The sequence below is a fragment of the Ochlerotatus camptorhynchus genome, unplaced genomic scaffold, assembly GCF_037179485.1.
Source record: "Ochlerotatus camptorhynchus isolate MF236.1 unplaced genomic scaffold, CSIRO-AGI_Acam_v1.1 ptg000202l, whole genome shotgun sequence".
NCBI lineage: Eukaryota > Metazoa > Arthropoda > Insecta > Diptera > Culicidae > Ochlerotatus > Ochlerotatus camptorhynchus.
This window is the reverse complement of record NW_027040692.1, coordinates 631,115-656,566: the sequence shown is the minus strand read 5'-3', so window position 1 is coordinate 656,566 and position 25,452 is coordinate 631,115. Positions and strand designations below refer to the sequence as shown.

The window sequence follows — 25,452 nt, the reverse complement described above, 5'->3', positions numbered from 1 at the left end:
GTGAGGTCTAATCTGCTACCATTCGAGGATGGACCAGCCAAACGTGTTACTTCTCCATTGTTAAGTATTGTCATGTTGAAGTTGTCGCAGAGATCATAAATCAAAGTAGAACGGTTATCATCGTACAGCTCCCCCCAGCCTGTACCGTGGGAGTTAAAATCTCCCATGATCAACCATGGAGCGGGAAGTACCGCACATATGTCGAAAAGTTGTTTGCGATTAACAGAGACTCTAGGAGCAATATATACAGAAGCAATACAAAGGCTCTTACCTTTAATGGTAGCCTGACATGCGACAACTTCAATACCGGGGAATTCGGGAAGATTCACTCTATAGAAGGAATGGCACTTTTTGATCCCCAAAAGTACCCCTCCTCCACGTGAATCCTCACGATCCAATCGAATAATGTTAAAATCATAAAAAGGGAGATCAATTTCTGAAGAGAGCCATGTTTCACAGAGGGCAAATGCATCGCAATTATTGTTATGGACTAAATACTTGAACGAATCTAATTTCGGAATAAGACTTCGACAATTCCACTGTAGAACAGTGATCAAATCCCCGACCTCGTTTGGAAAATTATCCATCGAAGGAGATGATAGCTGCAAGAAGGGGCCATTTTGAAGTCAATTGCTTCAAGAAGGATTTCACAGTCGGAAGCAATGTGAGGACAATGCTTTTCAGAGGATCAGAAATGTTGAGGTATTTGAGTATACCGTCCACAATGTCATCAAATGAGAACAGCCCAGATGAAGAAGGGGTTTCTGTTCTTAAAATTGGGGCATCAGGGGTTTTGGATGTCCCCGGAAGAGGTGGAAAATCCTGGGTATAATCAGTTCTGCGGAATCCAGGTGGAGTAGAAGTCTCCTTTTTTCCACCACTCCTTGATTTGGGCAAGCTGATTTGGGGTTCTTGATCTGCAACTTTCCGCGAACGGATGCGTTTTCGTTTCCGGGCAGAACCTTCCGGAAAACTGAAAGAAACTCCCTCCTCAGCCAAGTCAGAGCCAGACTCGTCATCTGACAAAAGAGCGAAGGGATTTGTTTCGTTGGTCGATGGCTTGGCTGTCTTAAGCATTTCTGCAAAAGACCGCCTGGAACGTTCCTTAAGGGAGCGTTTCATTTTGTCCCCGAGCTGTTTGTACGCTGGGCACGACGAGAGAGCATGAGGAGGAGTTCCATTGCAGTACACGCATTTTGGTGCAGTAGCTGCGCAGGCGCCATCCTCATGCTTCTCCCCGCATGTGGAGCAGCGTGCCTTGTTGCCGCAGTGGGAGGCCGTATGTCCCAACCGCTTACAATTCTGGCAGTTCATGACCCGAGGTACAAACAACCGCACAGGAAGACGAAGTTTTCCCAGCTCGATGTATTGAGGAAGGGCAGATCCAGAAAAGGTCACCCGAAACGAGTCTGTGGGGGTAAAACTCTTTTTACCCTCGCTGAGCGATACTGACTTCATTCTATGAACGGCCAGTATCTTTACCGGAGGAAGCAAGGGGTTCTTGAATCGGCCAACCGCTTGCTTCTCCAGTATCTCGGGGTTCAGGCTCGCCTCAGTGACCACGCCTTCGATCTCCACATCAGAGGCTGGAATGTACACCCTATATTCCAGTGTGAAAAACTGGGAAACAGCAATTTCATTAGCCTGTTTCAGGTTAGCGACGGTTACACGAAGTTTGTTGTGCCTAACCTTCGTTATTTCGGTCACGGCAGAGAATCGCTTTGTCAGATCATCAGATATCTGAACAACATTCAAGGGTTTGTTTTTGGGCTGAAAATAGACAACCCATGGGCCAGTCGAGTCATTCGGGTAGGCCCGCAATCTGGAGTTTTTCTCAGCCTGCCCATTGACAGACTGAGACGACGAACCAGGGATGACATCATCATTTTTCTTAGATGAATGGTCATCCATGTCGTCTTCTGACAAAACATCCATTTTGTTCAACTAGTGGGAGCGCAAAACGCTCTCCCACTGAACGCACAGACACAATACACAGAAAACACTACAACACAGAAATACAAAATGAAAATTTGACTAATGGGGGAGTAAAAGAAACAAGGAAAAAACAAAAACTTATCTGATAATCCTATACTACTACCACCGAGCGTTATATGTGTAGGCGTTTACACAGATGGCTGGGAAGCGACGCGCAGCGTGGATGACCTTCGCTGTGGTGCACTTGATCGAGGCGCGGCACTCAGCGCACACAGGCGCACGATGATTGATGAACGATGTAGATGTAGAAACGGGTGCTCACACTCGATGATGATGATACGTAAGCGGGTATGCGTGAGCGCGTATGCGTGACCACGCAACGATGATGCCCAAATTGGTTTGCGAATTACCAATAGCACGGATTAATCGTTCCGAAAATGACACTTTCTACTTAAAAAAAAAACTTACTTTTCGATCAATTTACCGGGAACTATGCCAGGAGTCACTTAGTGAGAAAAAACTGATAATTTATATCAAGCGAATACCGAGAAAACTTCCAAAACAACGGAGCGCGAAACAAGTCGACCGTACTTCTTGCTAGGACGCAGTGGTATGACCATCCTCCATTTATGTTTCTTATGAAAAATTTAATGCTTTCCCTTACAACGAACCGTACTGAACAAAGATTTTTCCAAGAGCAATATTTTTGCACAACACTTGCTCACCTCGTAAAATAACCTAAAATTTATGTTAGAATTGTTGCTGCAAAGTATTCCGGCAGCTATATTGAAGGTTTTGTAAATGTGATGATTTATATAGCACTGTTAGCATATCTTGCATTCAAAACTCTATCAGAATCTTACATGTCCAGGACGCGAGAGCCATGTAGAAGAAAAATGGCCATCATTATTTTATATCAAGTGTCAAACAACGGTAATCAAAATTCCATTTCTACCTCCCCGACATCTATCTGCCGAGGGGAGGAAACAGCATGAACGTAATTTCCAAACACATCAACGGGGAACCGCCAACCGACTCCGATCCGTAAAAGTGCGTGTCTGGTGGCAATAAACGTCATTCTGAAATTAAGCGGTTCATTCTTCTTTCGACAAACCACCTCCTAGCACCAATAGAATACAGCTTACCGCTCATAGAAGAACAACTTTCGCGTTTTCCAAGGTGTGTCGCACGCAATAAAAAAAGGGTTGGAGGATTGTGGTCAAAAACACCCCCTGCGTACCCATAGTTCGTTCACAATATATGCACCTGAATCGAAACAGACAAGAGTTGACGACACGTTTATAAATGAATGAACATGACGACAATGGCATGCTCGCTCACTTGAATCATTATGAACATTATTTCACGCCTTGACGGAACGACCGAAGGTTCTTCCTCATGATATAACAATCATGCCGAAGGTTTTGGTGGTGTCACCAGAAAACAAATTAAAGACTTGCTTTAGGACATTTCCATTGAAAGACATTCGGTCGAATGGCATTTCGTTCAAAGTGACTAAATTGGTCGGAAAGGATTGAAAAGTAATCCGGAAGTGATAATTGAATTGCCAACCATGTTTTTTTTTATTATAGTCACTTTAACACTCTTGGGTCATTCGTGACTTGTCCGGGGGTGAGATTTAAACTCGTGACTTTGGCGTGAGAGGTAACCACTACACCGGGGTCGCCCCCGCCCAACCATGTAGGGGGGATGTGATATTAATTAATTTGAATGAATTGTACCTACTTTTGATCGCAATCCATGTGTGTATCATGGTGTGATTTTTTGGGAGCCTTGGTCGAGTTCTGTCGACGGTGGTGATGCGAAAAAGTGGCGAAAGGTCGTGGCGATCTGGTGGATTGTAAAAATGAAAACCAATTTATTTCCTTATTATATCACTTATTATCACTAGTTCACTATTCACATTCATGAAGTACTTTCACTATCACTTAAAAAAAAACTATAACAGATACGTATTTTGATTACTACTTGTCTTGTCTTGTCTTGAGTGTCTAGTCACTGAAAAAGTTTGCAAGTAGTAAACGATAGACGTATTTGTTATAGTTTTTTCATAGGGATAGTGAAAGTGATACAATAGTAGTAGAATTGGTTGGTTGTCTTTATTAAGGAGATTTTCAGCCAGACGCTGGTTCATCTCCATGTAGTAGAATTAAAAGGAATAACATCGTAATACGGTTTACAATTATTATTCTAAACAAATCACCAATCAATTTAGACACTTTAATTCGTTACAAAAATCAGTCGAGACAGCTTAAAAGATTAACAATATTTGTGCCACATTGGGACACAAGCTCGATCCTGTTCGAAAATTCCGGTTAAGCCTTCCGGTATGTCGTCACCAGAAATTAATTCTGTATCACGTGTTCTCAGTGGCCATAGTGCTTTATAAGCAGTGATATAAGGAGCTCAGTGGCCTAATGGCAACCGTTTTGCTTACTGAGAACAAGATCGTAGGATGAATCCCAGACTCCTTTTTTATTATAGATTTTTTTTTTTCGTAAATTTAAAGTAGAAAATCGCAATGAATCATATCGTCATGACATTTTCCACAGAGATGGCGATGTTCCGCTAATTTTAAGTCATAAAGTTCCCGATATAAAAATTGAGAGAAGTGGAAATAATTAGCTTTCTATGCATATTCAAGTCCAAAAAAGTGAATGATAGCCTAAAATATTCAGTCAGTTCAGTTTTTCCCCGGATATTATTTTTAAACAAGCTACAATTAAATAAGATCAGTATTTTCTGATACATGTTTTACCGGCTTTACTACCAGTCCCAAGAGAGCCAATAAATACAAATCCAAGAGCGAACATTTTCTTCCATGTATATTGATGCCACACGATGTGTGATTTCCCTTTCACCATTGGTGTAGCAAATGGGGTTGCCAGGGGCGCCAGTCCCCTCCAGAATTATCTAGGCCCCTTCCAGAATTTTTGGTGTTTTTTGTTTGACTCACAGGTATTTTGTCAAGCTTGTTAAGTTCGATGCTAATATTTAACAGTGATTAATAAAATTAGACTACCAACAAAGATTTTTTTTAAAGTCCTTTAAGTCCAGAAAAGTTATGAAAACTGCGTAGAAGTAGAGAATTCATTTAAATATGAGGAGCTTCGTAGAAATTAAAGGAACATTATTTTATTTTAGGAAAGCTCATTATAGATCGGGAACCTCTACATAATTTCCGTTTTTTTTTGATCTCATGAACTTGGAATAGTTGTGGAAATTACGTACAAATTCAAGAAATTTCGTTCATGTTCACGGAAAATGAACGAGAAACGTAGAAATGCTGCAAACTTTGCAGAAGTTTTTCGAATTTCATAGCATTTTGAGGAGCTGCATAAAACTTCATATAAGTGTAAGGAGTTTTGAAAAAGATTCAATATACTTCTAAGAACTTCAGGAATCGTCGCTTCAGTTTAGGGCAGTTTGTCAGAGATCTTACTCCAAAAAAACTCCATGAATTTCTTGGAGGTTTTGGGAACTTCGCTAAATTTCGAGAAACTTTCTAGGTGTTCAAGAATATTTGTAGATGTCTTAGATGTCTTTCCAGAAGTGCAAAGATGTTCAGAGATCTTTGTAGAATTAAGAGAGATGGAAAAAAATATGGAATTTGGAATAAATTCAGGGAATTTAGTAGAAGTTGAGGAAATTTTGTAAAACTAAAGTTTTGTAGATGTTCAGGAAACGTTGCATAAGTTACAGGATATTCTTTCAGACATCCTTCCTAGACAGCAAGAAATATTCGAAAGATCTGGATATTTGGTAGGTTGTAGGTTGATCAGCTAATGGAATCATATGGAATCTTATATGATGAATCTTGATTTTATGGTCATATTTGTACATTCTCTATAGGGAAGACCTGTGCTACTGCATTACATTTGTCCGCTTTTGTATAGAATACCGGCTTTGTGTTTAGTTCTTTGAGAATTCGATTTTCCTCTTTTTCGGTTTTACTAAGTGAATGTCCCTTTCCGTTTTGTATTGTCTCTGAAATAATATTCCTGGCAGTCTCGTGTAATTGAATAGGCAGCAACGTTCACAAGGACATCAAATTTACTCACGAAGAAGAGAGGGAAACGTCTTCGTTCAATTTCGAAATCTATAGGAAACCAACAAACACAAAGAGAGTAATACCAAGCACTTCAAACCAAAAATGGCCGCTTTTCACCACATGGTTCACAGGATGCAAACTCTTCCTCTTAGCGATACAGGCAAATCAAAGGAAATAGCTCACATTTTTTTTTGGGGCCTCCCTTAGCTCAGTCGGTAAAGGCGCAGCTACAAAGCAAGACCATGCTGGAGGTGGCTTGGTTCAATTCCCGGTCCGGTCTAGGAATTTTTCGGGTTGGAAAATTTCTCGACTTCCCTGGGCATAGAAGTATGATTGGACTTGCCACACAATTATACCAATGCGAAAATGGTACAGGCATCGAAAGCTCTCAATTAATAACTTTGGAAGTGCATCTAGAACACTGAGTTGAGAGCACGCAATAAGCTAATATGCGATATGCAATAAGCTTGAAATGCGAAGAAGAAGAAGAAGAAGAAGAAGAAGCTCACATTTTTAAAATCGCTAGACTTAATTTAATGGGTATTAAGAAAAAACAATTCAAGCAGTAATCGATAAAAGAACAAGGGATCATTTTAGGCGTATTTCGACAACTCTTACACCAGTAACTGAGGATTTAAAACTGGTAGCGATGAATTTCGACAAAAACATTACCAAACCATTGATTTCAAAGTTTAGAAGTTTTGGCCTAGATTTAGTATTCAGCAGCAGGACAAATCGGCTGAAGTCACTGTTAGGATCAACAAAAGATTCAATAAATGTCTTAGGTAAAGCCGGAGTCTACAAAATCTCTTGTCCAGATTGCAATAAAATCTACATTGATCAGACGAAAAGGACTTTGGAAACAAGGTTTAAGGAACACATCGCAGAGGTAAAAAAGGCTAGCAAAGAGATGGATAATAGACTTAATTATGAATTTAAATCCAAGGTTGCAGAACATATCGTTACAAAGGGGCACAATTTGACTAAGGATAACATTAATATCCTGCGGACTGTATGTTCGCCTTGGAAACTAGACGTAGCTGAAAGTTTAGAAATATTTAAACATAATCCATCAACATTGCTTAATAGAGATCAAGGAAACGGATACTCGGGACTCTTTAGCATGCTACCTAGAACAACACATCGTAGCTGCATCTACCTGTTGGAGACTGAATTTAGGTACCTGGTTAGGTAAATTTTGACATGGCAGTGGATACCTGCTGATTTTTAGTACCTATTGATTAGTATATAACTCGTAGATAAAAGATGGATTCTTCAGTGGTGTTGAGTACTTGGCACTGATGAAGTCTGCAAGTAGTAGACGAAATACGCGTATCTGTCAAAAGATAAGCAATTATAACGAAATTTAAAGGAAATAAACCAACCCACTCAAAGCTCTTCATACTATCAAGTTATAAACAGGGACACAATCATTCAAGTTTCAAGTTCATTCCTTTCGATTAGAAATATAGTTAAATCTTGATTTTATATATAACTCCTAATTTTAGTTAGTCCAATGCATCGAATAAAAAATTGTTCTGGATAAATGCGTTATTACTTTTTTCTTCTCTTCAAATATCAGAATCATGACATTCAAAATCCGGTATCTTAAAAAACATTTTGCCACACGTCAAGATTTTTCCAAATTTTTAAATCTTAATTTTTTCTTTTTTTCTTATCTTGAAGATTTTTTCTCTGGAGAAATGCTGCGAGTCTCAGAATCTAGGTAAGTTTCCTAAGATCTTGAGTTACAAATTTTGAAAATCAGGAGATTCAAAACTTGTCTAAGCCTATGATATCGAAAACTTCTTTAAATCCAGTAAATTTATTTTGAACAAAATTTCGTCGAATTTTGGTAGATCAAACATATTATAATTATTAAAATACTTCTTTGTTTTTAATATTAATGTACTATAATTTTTATCAAATGACTGTCTAGGAAGGACCTTGCTATTTTATCATGGGCTTATAATTGAGACAATTGATCTAAGTTCGTTGACATTAATTTACATTTGTATTCGAAGAATTTATGCTTACAATCTGTATCAGAGGAGATATCCTCTTTTTTATTAGTTTCAAAATCTTGAAAACATATGGGTTTGTAATCCCAAAACTATGTTAAGCATTGTGCAGCTGCAGCATATGCATGTACGTATTTGGTGGATTTGTTAGTAATTTCGACGATTTTGGACATTTCCCATTTTTTCAATAATTTCTTGTTGAAAATAACATATTTCTAATCGATTAGTGATAAAATTATTAAAATTGGTCCAGGGGCAGCTGAAGTTATTAACGTTCAAAATCTTTCATATATTCGTTACATGTTCCATTTTCGGTTTTCACAAAGTGTACACCCGTATAGAAATCACAGACAGAGCCCTACGTCAAAAATTGTGCATCTTGAACATTTTCCTACGTCTTAAATGTATTAAATTTATTCTGTGTGCACTTTACCTTGAAACAGCCAGAATTTTAATTTTATAAAATTATAAAATTCAAACTCCTAGGATTTAATTTTGGTTCCTATGCTTGAGATTTGAATGATGGTGAAATATTCAAATTCTAAAAAAAAGCTAGTTACAAAATTCATGAAATAGCCTAACTCTGAGAATTTTCTTAAGTTTGAGATGCTTACATTTACAACTTGTACGTGCCATACAATTATACTGATGCACAAAAGGTACAGGAATCGAAAGCTCTCAATTAATAAATGTGGTTGTTGAAAGCACTCAATAAGCAAATATGCGATATGCAATAAGTTTGAAATGCGAAGAAGAAGGAGAAGAAGAAGAAGATAACTCAGTCAATCAGTACCGCTGTTTTAGAAAATGTGAACAAACGGAACTCAAATTTGAGTAAGATTCTACGGCCGTGTAGTTCGTAAATTGAAAAAGTGAGTGGCATGCTCACAGCAATATCCGTAATAAGAATATGTACATTTGTCTTCATAGGATTCGATCACATGTATCGAAAATCCGCTGAAGCTTATCGTTCGTCGCATCCCTTTATGGTATCGTTTCCCATGACTTTCGAAATCCTTTAAAATTTCACACAGAACTAAAAGAGCTTGAACTTATTACGCGATGTATGCAAAGTCACCACTCTTCGCAGCCAACCCCCAATCACGCGTCATGGTGTAAACATGTTACGTGACGACGTTCGTCGAAAGAAAAAGGCCACCATGGCAGGTGAACGTACGTATAGGGTAGAGCACCCATTTTCGTCGATATGACAGAAACATCAGAAACAGAAACATCAAGTATGTCAATTATTACGGTGTAAATAAAATAAAAGAAGCACTCCAAGCGAAATCATTTTTTCTGAGTTCATCCGTATGCCGAAGTGGATCCAATGACGTTTCAATGTGTTTGGACGAATTTGACAGTATTTCAACAATTTACGACTGTTTATAAAATCTAACGGTAAATAAATTTAGAAGTCATTTTTGATAGAAACATTTCATTTTTTGTTTAAACCCGTTCGAAAAAGAGAGTTAAAGCGCGGGTTGTGCTAAGTATGACGGAAATTAGTACTACTGGTACACATTTAATGCTTTCGAAATTAATTTTTTATTTCTTTTTTCGGTGGCAAAATGCTCCTCGCTTAAAATTAATGATTATCTTGAAAGGTGGCGAAACGATTCGTAGCGAGAGAAAGAGAGAAAGGCTATCGGCTAGGGGACACCAACCGGATGAAATTGTATGGGTGATGTCGAGCGCACTGCCGTTAAAAGCAAGGAAAGGGAGGTGAGTGTAAGCTTTAATATTACGCAACGATTTTTCGGAAAAGCTTCATTGCGGTGCCAAATTATGACTTGACAAAAACGTGCGTAATAGGGAAACCGGTATCATAAGATCTTGCTATCTTCGATTCACCAACTCCGCAGTCTTTGCATCCTGTTTAACTCACCTGTATTCGCCATGGCAATGGGACAAAGTCTTTCCGAGGAAACCAGTTCACATTTTCAGTAAACTTGTCCCGAGAAGCAATCACCAAACCGGTTTTCCAGCTTTCATCGCAGAACAACCAGCTGCTTGGAATCCTCATGTTCAATTTACCTGTATGCTTGTTGCCCACCGCCAATGACGCTTGTCAACTGCCTGGTTTGAGATCATCACGCATAGTCAGCTGCTTCAAACATGGCTTTGACCTTTCTCGTAAATATACATAGATCGGAGATGTGATCAAATCAGTGTAAAGGAACATGTCACCAATAAGTGCATTAATCAGGTTTTTTTATGATCAATTTAATTGCAAAAAAATCCCCTTTTCGCAGTCCTTGCTCTCAACCGAAAAAACGAACCGGACAATATCAATGCTATTATGTGCCCTTTCGTTATGCACCAAGGACCGTGTGACTGAAGTTTCTTTTCCTCTACCACCAACCGCGACAACCGACTGACCGGCAATGACACTAACGAAGGTCAAAACCACGGACGAGCCACCGGCGAAAGCCCTAAAAAATGAAACCTTATTTTTGAGAACAATGCTTTCCAGTCCTAACGCTTCACATTTTGCCCTTCACCCGCATGCTCTGTGGAGGCTCGTCACCCATCGTTGAATGCGGAATGAGATTCATTTTATATGTGTGTGTGTGTGCGTGAATATATAATTTTCGAATCGTCTTTTTTGTGGGCAAAACCCGGAAAAGTCGTTTATCTTCATCTCACCCAGTGCACCGTTATCTCCAACCATTTTCCACTGCGTCATCGTGGTGAGCCACCGATAGATGGGGAGGGGTTCAAAGGGGAAAATGTCAAGCACCCCTTCAGAGGAAGTATTGTGTTCTGAATGAGTTTCATAATTTCACTCAACCGCAGAGGGGAGGCACTCATTACTGAATATTGCGGAGTTTTTTTTTCGGCAAGGGAATCAGAGTTAATATCTCATCGTAATAATCACTTTCAACAGCCTAATGCGGGCAACGACAACGATGACGACTGAGCCGGCATGTTACGCATAATGAACGTGCACAATGGGCTGCTCATCGGCGACGGTGAATTGCAGATTACGTTTGGTCGTCGTTGGAAATGATAGCGATCAGCTTGCTACTGGAAAGTACTTTGGAAGCGATTTGATAGTGATAAAATGGCAAATTACAGATGTTACGTGCCGAAGCATATTTTGGTCGTTACAGAGTGTGCCAAGAAGAAGTGCAGCGAATGCTAAAATTTACCGTATTGTTGTTTTTCAGTTTGGATTGTGTACTACAACATTCATTCATAGTTAAATTTCCTTATTCGTTTTATATTTAAAATCATTTTAATGACTTCATTGGGCATTCGTGACACGGCAGAGCATTTGTACTCGTGAATATCAGCGTGGAAGCCAAATAGAACCATGTGATAAGAAGTTACTATGCAGTCATTCCATAGCAAAACGATATATTGGTTCTCAGAATTTCGTAAAAATTTGTGGTTTTGTTCATTATCGCAAAATGTTAGACCCGTTTTTTTTTTAATTTGTCATTAGGGTGACCATTTTCATGTTAGGGTGGTCCTTCAATTTTGAACCACTTGACCGATTTTAAAGATCAAAATATCAAATGAAAGGTAATTAAAAATTATATTTAGAAAAAATATAATAATATTAAAAATTGAACTTTCCGTAGGGAATGAGTATTTAAGGGAGTTAGATTTTAATAGGTCTTTAGTCACACTGATGAAGACTGCACATTGAAGTCGAAATACGTGTCGGTCATGGATACCAACATAAATTAAGAAGAATTAAATGGAAGATAACCTTTTTTGTTGTTTTATTGAAGCATTCCGCTAACAACCCAATTTCATTACTTCATTGATGTATTTGTTTTTATGGTTTTCATGGTTTTTAGACATAGAGTGCAATATGGTTTAATATTTTTCCTTAAAAATATAGTTTTTTTTTTCACAAAACATCAAGAAATCAGCCACGTGTCGTTTTTGAGTTATATATTTTTGAAGTTATCAAGTTTTGGGTGTTCGCTCAATACTCCTGTGCGACTTAACTTATGACTTAGATTACGTAACTATGTTAGCTGGAGATGTCAATGGAGACGCATGGTAGTCTAGTCGCATAGAAGTATTGAGTACACCCAAAACTTGATATCTTCTAAAAATATAACTCAAAAACGAAAAAAAATACACAGCGCTGATTTCTTTAAATGTTGAGTATAAGAGCCTAAATTTTCAAGGAAAAATATAAAAACATATTGCACCCTCTGTCTACAAACCATGAAAACTATGAAAAAAAACAAATACAATCAATGTTTTTCAAGACAAATTACCATCATCATTATATTTTTCCAAAAAAGTATTTTTAATAACTTTTCATTTGCTATTTTGATCCGCCCAGTGGATCAAAAGTTATAATGTAAAAAAAAGTCATTAAAAAAAATTTTTTTTACCACCCTAACCTGGAAATGGCACCCTATTGACAAAATAAAAAAAAAAATGCGGTTCTTATATTTTGAGACAAGGAACAAAACTACATTTTTTTAACGAATTTCTGAGAACCACTTTATCGTTTTGCTATGGAATGGCTGATGTGATAAATATTTTGACATGCTGTTAAGATCTAATTTCCATCATACCAAGCACGGTCCGCACTTCAACTCACTTTTTTTAACGGGATTGAACAAAAATTTGAATATTTTGATCAAATAGGACTTCTACTGTCTCATGTCTAATGTCATTTACCTTTTCATACGTTCCATTAGATTTGATAAAGAGTCTCAAATTTTTTGAGATATTGTTTAAAATCTGACACTGCTGCTTGATTCCAATTCCGTCACACGAGTTTCAATTCCATCGAAACACATTGAAACGTCATTGGATTCACTTCGGCATAAGAATAAAGGGAGAAAAAATTAATTCGCTAGGAGCGCTTCTTTCGTTTTTGAGAAGAATTGTTGTAAATATTCATGTTATACGATCACTTGGACTTTGTTTTGAAGCTTTTGAACTAAATTTTCCAACCAAACGTATGATCGATTCGTTCTCGTCAAAATCATCGACCATTTTTTTTTGTTTCTGCTTGCTATGACAGAAATAGGTGCTTATGCCGAAAAAGCGATCTACCGTATCAACGTTGATAAAATCCTGGAATTAACAAAAATCATTTGGAGAAATGATTAAATTTGATTCCAACGTGATTCTTCTTCCGAACATACCGAAAAAATGAATGCTATCTGTCTTTTGACATATTTTAAACCTTGTTCACTGCCTGCCAAGAAAGCTTCAATAAAACTAAAAGGGACGGCTCTATGGGGTTGTACGCAATGGTGACGTAGGACTACGTGGTCTTATATAATAAATCTTATTTGTAAACTGCAGTAGAAGCTTCTGTTTTGTGTAGAAATAGGAATTTGAGCGGGGTTATCTCTATTTATACTGTAGATGGCCCACAGAAATTCACGAAAAGCTACTGAATCCAATCAATAGCGGTGCGGCTTCTTCCTCCTTCTATGGATGCTCATGTCAGCTGCAGCTCGCTGCTTGCAGGCAGCCTTTCGTTGTGTACTGGAGAACACCACCACTCACCAAGCAGTGATTGAATAAACACCGTTTGATGAGACCGGATGGAATTCAACTTTGACATCTGTGTTAGGGAAATCGCTTTTCTCAGGCAATCGGCGATAATTTTAATTATCATAGCAACAGTTGCACATTCGTGCAATTTTCAATAGTGCAATTTGAAAAATTATAAAGTCTTAATTTTAACAGATTCGTAGAAATAAATCCTATTGATTGGCGTGTTAAAAATTAAAATCAATCATCTGGATCAAAATCAGACCACTTTCATGCCGTGCCCGACTTTGTTTTTTTTTAAATTGCACCCCCAGTGTTGCCTTTAAATACATGGTATGTTAGATTTAAACCTATCTAGATAGAGCTGTAATTTTGCGTAACAGCTTTTGTAAACAATGACTTCTCTCGATGATTTTTAAGAATTCAAGGCACGCCCACGCAAACCAACATTACCGTCGGGTAGGGGAAGTCTTACTCTACCGGATGGTGATGTTGATTTGCGTGGCAAGCCTCGACTTTCAAGACATGGGAAATGACATCCGATTGATGACCTTGACAAATGTCCAAAAAATAATCGTTTACCTATTTATGGTGGTCCTGAAAAGGGCCGTTTTGTCGTGATGGTTGAATAATGCTAATAGCTCAGGGTGTTAAACACATACGAGGCTGGTGAGCTGTATGTTGTTTGGAATGAGGGTGACACGTTTGGCATAGATGACCCACAGCGACTCACGAAGAGCAGCTCGCGGCTTGCAGGCAGCCTTTCGTTGTGTTGTGGAGAACAATGTTCAACGCCACGCACAACATCAATACAACATAAACTCACCACACGATGATTGAATAAACACCGTTTGGTGAGACCGGATGGAATTCAACTTTGAAATCTGGGCTAGGGAAATCGTTTTTCGCAGACAATCGGTGATAATTTTAATTATCATAGCAGCAGTTGCACATTCGTGCAACTTTCAATAGTGATATTTGAAAAATGATAAAGTTTTAAATTCAAAAAGTGCGTCGACATAATTCTGATCGAATGGCGATAAAATTATTGAAATTGGACAAGGGGCATTATTAACGTTCAAAATCTTTCATAATTTTGTTACATGTTCTATTTTTGGTTTTCACAAAGTGTACCCCCATATAGAAATCACAGACGTAGTCCTACGTCAAAAACGATAAAAATCTAATGTCAAACCGGTAGGCAATCGATCAAATTATGGCAATTGTACGAAGCACGCCCTTGATTCGTTTTCGATACAGTAAACGTACTTTATCTTCCCTCAAGAATCCTCACTTAATTATGATGTTCCGTATGATTCGAAGAGTAATGGAACCTTTCCGCCGCGCCCTATCATCAAAACAAAACTGGCCGGTAGTGGTATTATGGAAGAAATCTGCTTGCAATTATCCTTGAGGTTACTATTTAAAGCAGCTTTAGTCCGAGAGTTAGAAGGTGATAGCTCTACTGCAGATCCAACAGCCCATTTCAGAATTCCTGGTAATTCAGGTCTATGCCGAGGTCACTTTCACATCCCGCATGTGAAAATCACCACAAGGGGCAATCAACTCTGCACACTGTGCCGAAACACAGCATGGGCACATTAAGGCACACTTTGATAAGTAGGACACAAACAATATAATATAAAACGGCATCACTGTTGAGTGTTGACGTTTTGCCAATCGTTGCTAAAATTTACTACTCGGTTCAATATATTGTTTCCTCACAAATGAAGCTAGTGAGAGAGTGTCATACATAAAACCTAGGATCATAAAACTGATGATACAAGGATTCAATCAAGAATTTAAAAACAACAAACGTGTACTGTACCCACCGGTGTTGAGGATCTTTCGAAAAATTCTGTAATTATTTTCTGAATCGTGAATCTCTTCAAACCTAGCAAAACTAAGTCCGTCTCTTCCGACTCACAGCACAAATCTCAACGGATCGTGTTTTTATCTAGAACAGCTTTTATTCAGCCCTCACTTCAGTTGAGTTCCTCTACACCATGGTCGGTACGGCAGTCAAGACGGCTGAAATGGGTTACCTCTAGAGACGATTCGTTTTCGATGATGGAATAATTGTGAAAAATGCCCGACGGTTGTCTTTGGTGATAAATTCGGAAGTCAACACCAAAAATTTCATCAATATGCAAATGGTTCCCAATTATACGACCGGGTTGAACACCTACGCTATGCTGTTATTCGTACAAAAAGAACTACGCAGGAACTATGAGCATTGAGTTTGATGAATCCCAGCATTCAGTATAGGAAAAGTTCGCCAAAACTCATTACGGCTCGCGATTTCCTTGATGAACTTCGTGAAATATCGCAAACTTTCCCAACGCTGCTCACATTTTCGCCCACATGGTTTACCCATTGAAGGCGTTATTCCATAATACAGTTCTTATTTTTAAACTTTGCATTTTATACGAAGCGTACAACGAAGGATCAGAGCAGGATCTTCTGTGAGAGTTGAGGTAGCGTAAACGCTCCTAAAGTTGCGATACGTTAGAAGCGTTAGGTTCATATAGTTGTGTATTGAGTCTCTATGCACAACTATAGGAACTTAACGCTTCTAACTATACACACTTAAATGTTTTCGCCGAGATTCCAACTGCCGAGTGGTTCTGCAATTAATTTTGCTGAAATCAAGTAAAACAATTGCCGAGACTCAGCTAACAAATAACATTCAGCTAACAAACATATATTTTGCAGAGATATCAGCAAAAGTAAATGCCGAGGTAATCGGCTGTTGGATATTTTACCGAGCTAGATTAAGTGTGTAGAAGCGTCTCCCCTACATTAAAAATTGTATTATGCAGAATGGACAGTAAAGAATTAAACAAGCTTATCGTAGGGGGTGGCCAGATTTGAATCCCTGTGTTTTTCCTCGGATATTCTTGTCAGTCATTAGTCTCAATCGGCATGGGCTTCGATGGCATGACCATAGGACTTTATAGGGATGACCATAGAATGCTATTAGCTCTTGAATCATGTATCGCCCACGTCTGTCATCTGTGTGGAGCTGAGTGGATTGGGCGGAATCTGCTCGAATTCTATAAAGCATGAAGCATGACAGATGTTCAGAGGGAGATGTTTGATAGTTTTCATCGGTGGTAAATAGCGGAAGTTACCTCAACTGCATCAGATCGTAGCTTGGTAGGCTTGGTGGTGTGTAATTAGAAGCTGGTAGAAGGCATCATAATCAACAATACGAAAGGCGTGGGTTATATCTTTTAGGACACGCACTTCTGAGTCGATCAGATGATTTAAAACTGGTTCAAAGGTGTTGCTCCTAGCGTGGGATTGCACTATCGCTCGTTCCAGTTCTGGGTTTACTTTAGTCGGGTAAGAATTTCGTTCTTAATCGATCGGGTTTCTCCTTTGTTTCTGTACACCTGCAAGGAATCAACAATTCAAAATGACATCGAGCCAGAATCTTGTGGAATTTGCTTGAACACCATATTGGTGTGATGGTTTCCAGTTCTTCTTCCACCTCTTGATCCACTAACACTCTAATGAGAATGAAGCTGAATGCTTTCCATCCATCCATCAGAGAAATTGAGAATGTACAAACAGTCACAAAAGTCTTAACTAAGGGTTGCCAAACTCATGCAATATTGACGCCTTGAGGCATACTTTGATTAACCTTGACAGGCACGTTCGGCACAGCTTTCGGTACAACTCAAATACTCGGCACGAATGAATGTGTGCAGAGTTGAATACCCCTAGCATTACCATTATCAATTGGACAATGGCAATGCCAATACACTTCCAGATTAAAAAACAGAGCGTATTTAGTAATAGTGGAACAGCAACTTATAATTAGATTCATCTCACCGAACTCTCCGCCTCCGGTCAATCACTGGCATTTTCTCCAATCTGACACGACTTAATTTCATGACTATTATGTCTCTTATAATTTTATCGAAACGCGCACTAAACTTAGTTTCAAATCCCATTTCAAGAAGGTCTAACATTAAATCAAAATTACGCCGAGTGACAGAAACGAGTGAAAAAAACCACAGATCCACCCGCGAACAAAGCAATGGCAAGTTTGCAATAACATAACTTAGCCATTACTAGCTGAATTTCAAAAATTGTGGTGCCTCTACAATTCCTAGAGTCTGTAGATTGAAAATAGGATCGCCTGTTTTTTAAAAAAGCAAAAAGAGTCGTTGCACGTTTTTTTTTAAAGGTGTGTTTATGGAATTTTTCAAGTGGCTTAAGTTCTATAATTTAGATTAATAGGCACAAATGTTTATAATTAGCAAGAATACAGTCATGGTTTATATTTATGGATCCTGGAGACAACGGAACGGTCCAAAGTGATCAATTCACGAACGTGAACCTATAGCATTAACATTAGGAATTGTGATATAAGAAAGAATTTGGGGTCGTGACATAAACATGGACCTGGATGGCCATGGGACCATCCTCCAAAAGATCCACAACATTCGTAATAGTGGTCAATCCTCGAAAGATCCGGAACCTCCACAAAAGTGGTCAATCTATGAAACTGATCCTTATCCAAGAACTGTGATATTCGTCAGAAATCGGGGTCGTGACATAAAAAAATGACTCGAATGACCTTGGGACAGTCCTTCGGAAGATCCATAAAAGTGGTCCATCTATGAAACTGATCCTAGAGCTCCGCAGTTTTTTTTCAAAAATATTAGGAACTGTTATATAATAATGAATATGGGGTCGTGACATAAACATGGCCCGGATGGCTATGGGCATCAGCCAATAAACGATCTTGTTTATATGAATTTCCTCGACATTTTTGTAAACATCAGCTGCGGATTTCAAAAATGCTGAAGCTTAGCCGAAAATCTTGAATTGAACCAGCTAACTTTTACTGCGTATGTGTACCTATGTACCTATGAATTCGTGCAACCTGGTTGTGTGGAGATCTAGCCCTCACGTACGTGTTGGTAGAAGGAAAATTTAAACATTTCAGAAGACGATTTAAAAAACACGGAGCTCTAGAATCATTTTCATGGAATTATCACTCGTATGGATGTTCCGGATCTCGTGGAGGATGGTCTCATAGCCATCCTGGGCCATGTTTATGTCACGACCTCAAATTATTTCTTATGTCACAGTTCTTACTATTTTTTGAAAAAAAAACTGCGGTGCTCTAGGATCAGTTTTATGAATTAAGCACTTTTACAAATGTTCCGGATCATCCAGAGGATGGTCTCATGGCCATTCAGGTCCATATTTACGTCACGACCAATTTTTTTTTCTCTTATATCACAGTTCCAAATGTAAAAAAAAAAAAAGTGGAGCTCTAGTATCAGTTTCATGGATGCTCCGGATCTTCCGGAGGACGGTCTCATGGCCATCCAGGTGCATGTTTATGTCACGACCCCAAGTTCTTTCTTATATCACAGTTCCATGTGTTTTCGAAAAAAAAACTTCGGAGCTCTAGGATCAGTTTCATGGATTGACCACTTTTAGGGATATTCCGGATCCTCTGGAGAAATGTCCCATGGCCATGTTTATGTTACGACCCCAAATTATTTCTCATATCACAGTTCCAAATGTTTTCGAAAAAACCGCGGAGCTTTAGGATCAGTTTAATGGATTGACCACTTTTACGGATGTTCCGGATCTTCCGAAGGACGATCCCATGGCCATATTAGTCCATGTTTATGTCACGATTCCATATTCTATCTTATATCACAGTTCCAACTGTTAAAAAAATGCAGAGCTCTAGGATCAGTTTCATAGATTGCCACTTTTACGAATGTTCCGGTTCTTCCGGATTACCGTTCCGTTGTCTCCAGGATCCATATTCTGAACATTTTTGCTAATTAATTGAAATTATAGATCTTAAGCCACTTGCAAAGCCCATAAACACACCTTAAAAAAAGTGCAACGGCTTTTTTCGCTGTTTAAGAAAGTAGACGACCCTATTTTCAATCTTTCTAAGATAAAAATAATGTACAGACCCTAGGAACTCTAGAGGTCCGCAATTTTTGAAATTCATAAAAAAAAATGGCTAAACTAAGCCATTGCAAACTTGCCGTTACACGCTTTTCGGAGGCATCGAGGCATTTTCGCTTTTCGGAGGCATTTTCAGACAATTATCAGTAGATTGTAGAATATCCTCGCTGTTTGACTTGATCAAGTTTAATAACCTCTAATGGTACTCAACCTGCCATTGTATGAAGGGCCAAAAACGGTATTGGTGAATCCGTGGGCAACATCGCCCACGGGCATCCACTGGAGAAAGGAAAATCTCCTTCCAACAACAGGATCATGCAACCGGTCAAAAAACAGGCCAGCCAGCAGGAGGATGCCCCAGTTAGTGGGGAGAAGAGCCCGCCCTCTATCCATGAAATATTAAAGACAGGGAGTTGGCATTTCCACTCTCTGCATGTTTTAAAAATATCAACAGTTCTCTTCAAGCACCTAGATTTTTTTTATAAACTGATCTGTCGAATCTGATGAATATTGATAACTTTCTGCAGTTCCAAGATTCCCAAGAAAACAAGTATTGCGCATTTCACGAAAAACATATTTATAAGTTGTGCCCAAACGCGTATAAATCTACGGTTTTACGTTAAATCTTGTTAGTGTCTTCCACGCACTTATTCCTTGTGAGCCAAAAAATAAGTGCCCCGAAGACACCAAAAAGATTTACCCTTCCCTTTTGAAACAATTTCTAGGCCCTTATATGTTATTGATCAATCAAGCGCTTTGGAATTACGAGTACTGCATATAAATGGTTTGAAAGCTATTTGTGTGACAGAACTCAAATGACTGTTTTTAATGATTATTTTTCCAGTCCCGTGGGGAATAACCTTGGAGTGCCCCAGGGAAGTGTATTAGGGCCCCTGTTATTTATTATGTATATTAATGACTTGCGACGTGTTTTACGATTTTGCGACATTAATCTTTTTGCAGATGATACTGTGTAATTCATTGCAGCTAAGGATTTAGATGATGCCGTTTTACATTTGAATGAAGATTTACGTTCTCTAAGTAGTTGGTTGAAGTATAAGCAGTTGAAAGTGAATACAAGTAAAACTAAATTTATGGTAATTTCGCGGAATCGATTAAATGAGAACGTCTCTGTTGTAATTGATGATGAGACTATTGATCGTGTTCGGGAGATTAAATATCTTGGCGTGATTATTGATGACACACTTAAGTCCAACTCTCACATTGACAATGTCATCAACAAAATTGCCAAGAAGTATGGAATTCTATGTCGACTGAAAAACCAGTAAAATACAGCTATTCAAATCAATCATCTCTCCTCATCTAGACTTTTGCCTTTCTATTTTATGTTTGGCCAATGCAACACAAATATCGAGATTACAGCGCTTGTAGAATAAATTAATGCGTTTGATTTTGAGAAGTAATAGATTCACTTCCTCAACTTTGATGCTAGACACCTTACAATGGTTGTCGGCGAAGCAAAGAATTGTATATTTGACTTTGGTGTTCATTTTTAAAGTAGTTAACGGTTTGCCGGCTCGATAATTATGTGATCGAATTGAATGAGGAGGTGACTTTCATATATATAATACTAGAAACGCGGTTGAAATAAGAACACCACATTTCTTGACTTGTGCTTCACAAAATTCATTATATTTTAAAGGAATAAATGTTTTCAATTCGATGCCTAGACATATCAAACGTTCAGCAACACTTACACAATTTAAAAGACACTGTATTTCAAACGTTAAATCTGTCGTTTGAACAGTTATCCAGTGATTTTTTTTATGAAGTGACAAATTATGTATCTTGACGAAGTTATCTATAACGGATTATTTTATATGGATAGCTGTCATAACGACTTTTTTAATAATTATTGTAGCACTGCAAAAACTATTTCTGTTCACCACGATTGATTTTTAATATTTGATTTAATAGTAGATTAATTTAAAAAAAAAAGTAGTCTACGAAGGTTTGAGCCTCGCGCGTGTATTACGGATATAAAGGATTGAATTTCAAATTGATAAAAAAATGTAATTTTGTAACTTATTTGGACGATACCTTGAGTTAGTAGTAAGTTTTCTGGCAAATTTTGGGGGTTCGTGAGCATTCCTGACATTGCTAAAAATTATGATAGCATCAAATTGCGGGGTTGCTAGTGTAATAGGATGCTTTGTTGATTGTTCATTAACTCTTGATTGCTTGTAGTACTGATGAATATTTTAGGTGGACAAAAAGGCGAACTAAGAGGTGGACGCCTGATATTTTCCACATTTATATCGTTGTGAAGCAAATGTAAACTCCTGAGGGAATTTATATCTGTAACTGTAACCAGTTCGATTTTGTTTGCTAATCTGGTTCAAATGTCATATTTAATTATCTTGACGATAAATCGTCCAGCTCAAACTTTTGTAGGGGTAAGAGTTGGGACCATCATCATCATCTAAAACCGTAGTTTTATAAGTGTTTGTGCACAACTAAATTATATAAATTATCTTGCAATGCACCCCTTAACTATCAAAATTTGGTAACGGTTCCAGTTATCACCATTTTTGTGACGTCAGTAGTGATTAGTAGATGTGAGTTAACCCAAGGGTGGAAGGACAGTGTTTGATTTGATTGGAACACGATACCTACGAGGAAACCTAATCATTCTGACTGTTGAAAATAAGTTCACCTTCAACACATAACGTGTAGTTGTTTGAAAATAAAACTCAAATCTATTTCTGCATTTGAAATGGTTGACAAATTGATATCGGTTGACCGCTTTAGTGATGACACGTTTCATTATTATTTTTTTTCGGACAATTTAACAAAACAATCAATCAGTCAAACAAGTGATGTGACACGCGCCACACGCGTGTTCATGTCAATAACCTTCACTTTAACAGCAGTAATCAAATTCTTGCATTTTCGACTACTTAGCGAAGTAGCTCACCACAACAAGGCATCAATTTAGCAGTGCCAAAAAAAAAAGCTGAAAATAAGTAAGTAAATAACGTCTCGCACCCAACGCAGCTGTTCGCGTACCTTTTCGTTTATGCATGATGCTGATGATGCTTTTTCGTCGATGTTTTGGCTATATTGGAAGATGTTTATTTAACTTTGAAATCATTGGTGTTTGCTTTGCTGTTCTCGGAGTTGTTTTCGGTTCGGGTGCGAGTGAAGGAGAAAATTCGTCAAAATTGAGTATAGAATGATGCTTTCAAATTGCTCGGCAATGAGTCAGCTAAAGTAGTCCAAAATTAGCATCCCATTGATTGCTATGCATGACTCACAGGCCGACAGACGAGCTGAAGATGGTGACAGTTTAGTCTATGTTGGTTAGGTGGAACCGCAGTCAATTAGAAATAAATCAGGTTCTGAATAATGTTGTTCAATCGCCCTTACATAAACAACTTCTTCGTGAACAACTTGGAACGACTCCCCCAATCAATAAATTCAGCTTTCTTCATTATGAGATCATCTTCTCCCGAGGATAAAAAGCCGCATCATCCATCAAAACTTTCATCTCGTAGAACTACCCACGGCAGCAAATCTCAGATGAAATTACCTTCCACTTGAAAAACCTAATCAGTGAATGACTCATGGCAATGAGCAACCGGCGAAATACTCATGTACCTACCTATATGGGACGAAGAGACTCGTTCGTATCTCCACTTATTGAAGGTAGGTCAATGTACTTTGTGTCGCTTGCCGAAAGAAGCCTAATCAAAGTGGAAGCGAACTGTGTGCCAGTGGGGATGACTACACTCAGGACCAGAAGAATAGCTTGGAATATGTGGCATTCATTTGGGAGTTACCAGCCTATAAATGTACGAGAAAACTTTTTCTTTTCGCCCAACGATGGAATGATGGAGTCATTTTGGTGATGCGTGTGGATCCATATGAACTGCGCGTGCTTTTTCGGTGATCTTTTGTCTTGCTTTCAGAAGACTTCTTTTGTATTTCTATCCTGCTGCTTCACAATGTGTCAGCGTTGTGTAAGCAAGCAATGTTAACGATAAAGCTTCCCTCCGAACGATAAAGGACATCATTGAATAGCTTAGCTTTTCCTTTCTAGCTCGGAAAAAAAAGATGATGAATAACATATTTTTCTCATTCTGCTGATTGATTTCGACTGTGGAAGATGTTTGGCCATCCCCATCCTCCAATCCCACCAACCCGACCGCCGAATGTGACCGATGTTTGGACCGTGTAATCAAATTGATTTCAATCCTTTTGATGTGCGCCAACATCATGGTCGGAATTGGTAATGCGTATACGCCCTTCGACCGTTTGCAACATCATCAGCACCCGCGACTAACGAGTCGGAATCTAGGAAATCGTGAGCAGAGCCTAGTCCTACGCAGGAGAATTCGAAGCGGTCTATAATTAGCTTATCTTAATTGTATCGGTTTCTTGGAAGGGAATGTTTGGCCAAATTGAAACGTTGTGGAGATGACTTGGTACGATTGTTGTCGGCAGTCACAGTATCCTGATTAAGACTATGTAGGTATTTTCAAAACCAACCAGTGCCGCTGGGTAAACTTATAAGTTGATTAAAGTTGTAAATTATAAACGAACGTAATTCAAATCAACACCACCATTTGCGCTATGCGTGTGTCCCGTAGAAAAGCGGAAAACTCATAGAATCGTTAACGACCGACCGAGTCACCCTTGGGAGCCATTTATGATGCGTCCGTCCAGCGTAGCTTCTGTGTCGGTAGTCTGGACAAATTTCTCCGGCATCTTTTATGCTGCTACATCGTTCATCGTTCATTTCATTCGTTGTGCGATGGGAAGGAGGTTAAATCGTGTCTTAACCCCTTTTACTGGTTCGGGTAATCGACTAGAATGGTGTAAGTAAGTGTGCGTGGGCGTGATGGGGCTGATTTCAGAAAATCCGACATCGTGGGGGCTCTGTTTGCTACGTGATGCTCTAGAAATCTCTCAGGCATTAAGAGTAGTTTGTTCGCTTCTTATAAATTAAATCACGTCGTTAGCGATGCCATGATTTTAATTAAAATATATTGGTCTCTTGCCAAGAAATCAGTATCGGCGAACGGTGATAGGTCATTTGGCCGAACGACGTTAGGCCGAATGGGTAATAACGTCATTACGTTTAAATCTTTGCTTACAAAAGCAGATACGTCCATTTATACTTGATGTAGTCTACAATTTATTATATAAGTTACGACCCATTTGGCATAATGTGTGTATTTGAAAATTCATCCATGAAATACTCCTCAGTTGAAAATAGGTCTTGCTTTTCTGTAGGATTCTGTATAGCTAAAAGCTAAAGCATGTTCCCATACTTTCGTACGATTTTATTTTCTTACAGCAACACACATAAAGCTGCGGTAAGCTACACCAAAAGCAAAAAAGCAAGGACAGGAACAAACCTAATGTTACTATAGAATCGGTTGGACATGGTTTGTTTATTAATTTATTTGATAAGGCTCAATCGAATTAACTTTACAGAGCCGAGGAAACTTGTTCAGTATACAAATCATAAAACTATAGCCCAAAGGTACAACACAATAAACACTTTATCTTCCGCTATCCAATAAGCCTCCTCCATGAGAACGTGATCCGCTTCCAGTGGTTTCATTGTATGGCAGTGTCGCTTCCATTGCAGCAATGAACGCAGTACTCACACACTCATCACGAAACGGTTGCTTTCCAAAGTCGACAAGGCATCTACCGAAAGAACTGCTGATGAAGAACAATGAGGAGGACCACACAATGGTTGCTGCCGAGTAATGTCGCAGCAAACGATCAGGAGTATTTTGAAAGATGATCTCGGATTGAATGCTTACAAAAAACAGCGGGTGCATGGTCGGACCGGAAAGCAAAAGATAGCTAGAGTCGAAAGATGTCGGAAACTGCTCAAACGGCACGGTGATTGCGAAATTCTGTTTTCGGATGAGAAAATGTTCCTGCTACAGGATCACCTCAACCAGCAAAATGATCGGTTATATGCTGCATATCTTGCTGATA

General features: G+C 38.6%; 1 protein-coding gene across 4 annotated transcripts in view; it reads left to right on the top strand.

Moving 5' to 3' along the window:
- Oatp30B (Organic anion transporting polypeptide 30B) overlaps positions 1–25,452 on the top strand; it is a 236,670-nt gene that overhangs the window by 54,202 nt on the left and 157,016 nt on the right. The window contains exon 1 of one of the 4 annotated variants that reach the window (XM_065223911.1): positions 7,716–7,733. The exons of the other annotated variants lie outside the window; for them this stretch is intronic. The gene's annotated coding sequence lies outside the window, so the exon portion shown is untranslated. Of the gene's footprint in view, positions 1–7,715; positions 7,734–25,452 lie in introns of those variants that run through there. 4 annotated transcript variants of the gene reach the window in all.